We start from the raw sequence: 4,027 nt of genomic DNA, 5'->3' as shown, positions 1-4,027 counted from the left end.
TAGGGGCAGCCCCAGACCCAAAAGGGCTGCTCTCATCAGGCCCCTGGTGGCTGCCAGCTTCAGGCCCTTAAAGTGGCAGGCACACACCATGCCCTGCCACAATAACATAAACCTCATCTCCCTTATCGAGACAATGAGTGACCTGATCATAGAAGGTGACAAGGTTGGTCAGAAAAGACCTTCCAGTGACAAAACCATGTTGGCTGGCATTCAGAAGGTTGCCTTCTGTTAACTTGTTCCTTATAGATCCCTTGATAATTTTCTCCAGGATCTTTCCAGAGATGGACATCAGAGTGATTGGCCTGTAGTTCCTTGAATCTTCCTTCCTTCCTTTTTTGAACACTGGGACCATGCTGGCTCTTTTCTAGTCTTCTGGCACCTCACCCAAGCACCATGATTTCTCAAATATCTTTGTCATAGGGCATGCTATGATGTCTGCCAGATCCTTCAAGACTCTTGGGTGCATTCTATCTGGGCCTGCATACTTATAGACATCTAGCCTTTTGAGGGTTTCCATCACCTGATCAATGACAATTATGGGCAAGTTCTGTGGAAGTTCTGTGTTCTTTCTGACAGTGTGACCCCCTTGGGCGAGTAGAAAACTGATGCAAAGTATTCTTTCAGGAAATTAGCCTTTTCTTGGGAGTTAGACATCAGCTGCCCCATTTTATCTCACCGGGGTCCAACGTTACCTTTGTTCTTTTTTAAATTAAATTAAATTAATTAAATTAAACCCACCACTCCACAATTTCTACTGTGTACCCCCACCCCCGAGATGTTTTGCATACCCCAGGGGTGCATGTATCACAGTTTGGGAACCCCATATCTAATCAAAGGATGTGGTCTCTTCTGAAGTCTCTTAATGATATGGTCATACATCTAGTGAATAATAAGGATTTGTATCAAGTGAAAAAAACAAGAAAATATGTGAAAACAAAACAAAAAAATAAATCTCCAGCTCCTGGAGACATTTTATAAGCAATTTACTTCAGACATTCTGCAACAGCCTGAATTTCCAGTAAACTTCAATGGCAGCCCTACTAGGTATACTGTAGCAATCTACTCCAGACATGAAAAAAGGCTCTTGTTTCAAGGCTGAGATGAGTGAGGAAATGGTTACACACTTGTGGAAAGCTGCACAAAATGACAGGCACTCTTTAAGAAGCAGAGAGCTTCTACTGCAAGGTCTACTGTTGGGTCTGACCTTGCAACCATGGGTATGCAAACCAGTTAAGTGAATGGCAGGAGAACATGTAATTGCTATCACAGATACATTCTCTACCACAATCTCCAAACACTTTACACAACCAAAAAGCACCATGATGGTTTATCTGGACTGACTTAGAGCTTGGTAGCCAAGAACTTGGGTAATGAATCAACTTTTAACATCTAAATTTAATAAAATCGCTATAACACCAGTAAGGAAACGGAAAATGTTTTCTCATTTTTCTTAGATGCTCATGCAAATATTAAAGAGAACAGCAGAACAATCTTTATGGTATTTAATCTGTAAAGGCTTTTGAAAAAGACCCTCAGTGACAGCTAATAAGGAAAAACCAATACCAGTGAACTCATAGCTTTGTCAGACAAACTCTCACAGACAAATTAACATCCATTCCTACTTAATTTTATCTCTGTATATAGTACAAGCTAAGAAAATCAGAATGGATACCTGATCTTTGTTCATCTCTAAAAGAGTGCATTCATCTTTAGTTATATATCACAAGAAAGATGGGTTGAAATGGGTTTAAAAATTCTACAAAACAAGAGGTAGTCAGAACATTAGTTTCCTGTATCTTTCTCAATAGGCTTCCTTAAAATTCAAAATAGGGTGTTTCTTACTGAGGGTGTTCTAAACCAAGAATGTTTTTGAAAACTTTTACTTTAAATATCAGCTGTGTGATTATGTCTGCAGTTTGCATTCCAGAAGGAAAATGAAAAATAATAGCTATTATCATGGGAAATACAAAAAATGATAAAATTTCAAATTCATCCTTGTTCCTTTAAAAGAAAGTTGAAAGAGCTGACTTTTTAGAAAATCAAGGTGCTGTGTTCCTAACAAAAATAACTCATTTGGTTATAGTATTTCTTAGTCTTTCAATCTAAATATAGGCATTTCAATGGCTGACTACCTAAATATTACTGAAAACTGTTCATTTCAACAGTGCATTACAAATAGAAGTTTGAATCTCAAGGTATATAAGAGATTGATAGTTTTTGATCTATGCAGTATATAGCACCATTAAAAAAATTCAGAAAAGCAATACTGATATATTTCTTCAGTGGAACAGAGATGATGTCAACAAGAGGTAATGTTTAAAATACCCCAGTGTGATCTTTATGTCCACATTGTCTTGTACTTTAAACTGATAAAAGATAGGTAATGATTAGAACAGTGGTTGTTAACCTTTTTAGATTCAAGGCACCCTTCATTTGGCTAAAGGTACTCCTTGGAAAATGTAAATTCTTAGTTTTCATTTGTTTTTCAGGTTACAGGAAAATAATAGAGCAATCCTTCTGAAAAGGAATCAGAAAGATTACAATGGATCAAAACATTTTTAACACTAGGCATTTCTATTTACAATCTCTGGGTTAATCTTGTGAATCTTGTATACGTGCTTAACGGTGCTAGTATTGTGTGGTACCCCACAATGTATTTGAAAGGATGTTAAGTCACCCCAGGGTGCTGCAGCATTATGACTGAGAACCATAGGATTAGGATATGCAAATTTTAGATTCAAATGAAGTTTTATGTATTTCTATGAAGAGTAGTCAGACTTGACATTTAGCTAGAATGTATTAGCTATACACATGAAACAGAATTATCCACATATAATTTAGGGCCCATCAACAAATTTGTCTTTAAGGGTAGGGACAGAAGTTACACTTGAACCAGTTTAAGTGATCAGAAACTGGTTTAAACCTGTAACAGAGCACAAGCTCACTGCACATAAACCAGTTTCAAAATGGCTGAAACTGGTTTAAGATAAACCTGTTGAATGTAGTATCAGACTTAACTGATTTGGGTCAAATTGGTTTATGAAACTTTTGTCCCAGACCCCTTGGTGGTTCAAGTTAAATCAGAGTCCTCCAGCATCCCAGCATGCTTTCCAGCCCTGGCCTGGGCTGTGCTGTCTGCTCCAGAGAGCACGGTTGGCCCCATCCCTCTGCTCCCTAGCTGGAGCAGTGAGGGCTGGCTGACAACTGCCCCCTCCAGGCAAATCCCGACTAGGGTCTGGGGCCAGGGAGGGGAGTTAAACACCCCTTGCCCCGCTCAAACTTACTGCTGGTTGTGACTATGGACTACAAATCCTAGAGGCACCTGGAAGCAGGAAGAGGAAGTGAACACACAGCCAGAGAGCTGTGCTTTAGCACCCCAACCCCTCCCCCCTCCCAGCTTCTGGTCTGAGCCCCTGCAGGTATGTGGCTACATTGCCTGAATCAAAGGTAAATGTTTGTTCATTTCTGTTTCAATTTAATCTGTGCATTTTAGACTAACCTGTAAAGACTGAATTGATTCAACTTTGGACTTTTTGACTGTCTGTACCTAGCTTAAGTGAATTGCTTTAAATTGTACGTATGCTATATTATGCATATTTTTGTATACTTTTAACAATAGAGCAGTTACCTATGCATTTCCTTAGATAAGGGCTAAGATGAATAAATAACTATAAATCTGCTTACTTCTGTATAATTTGACATGGGATCCTTTAGGTACAAAAAAAGGTTACCCTAGATTGAAGAGGTAGTCCTGCCATATTTGCATCTGTATTTATGGTATATTATAGTTCATAAATTTGATTTAATCAATTATCTTCAAAACATTTCTTCAGAAATAAATTTGTACTGACATAACTTCATTTCTACCTCAAATACTCTCAATATAGTATGCTGGGTTTTTGGTTGTGCTCATGTTATTCTAAGGACATAGGCAGGCAAGGTTCTTTGGGTAGATTTGATATCTTTTATTAGACCAACTGAGAAGGTGGGGAAAAGTTCTTTGCAAGCTTTTGGGTGTGATCAACTT

The sequence above is a fragment of the Alligator sinensis genome, unplaced genomic scaffold, assembly GCF_000455745.1.
Source record: "Alligator sinensis unplaced genomic scaffold, ASM45574v1 scaffold263_1, whole genome shotgun sequence".
Classification (NCBI taxonomy): domain Eukaryota; kingdom Metazoa; phylum Chordata; order Crocodylia; family Alligatoridae; genus Alligator; species Alligator sinensis.
The sequence above is the reverse complement of the archived record's forward strand: the minus strand, read 5'-3'. Positions refer to the sequence as shown.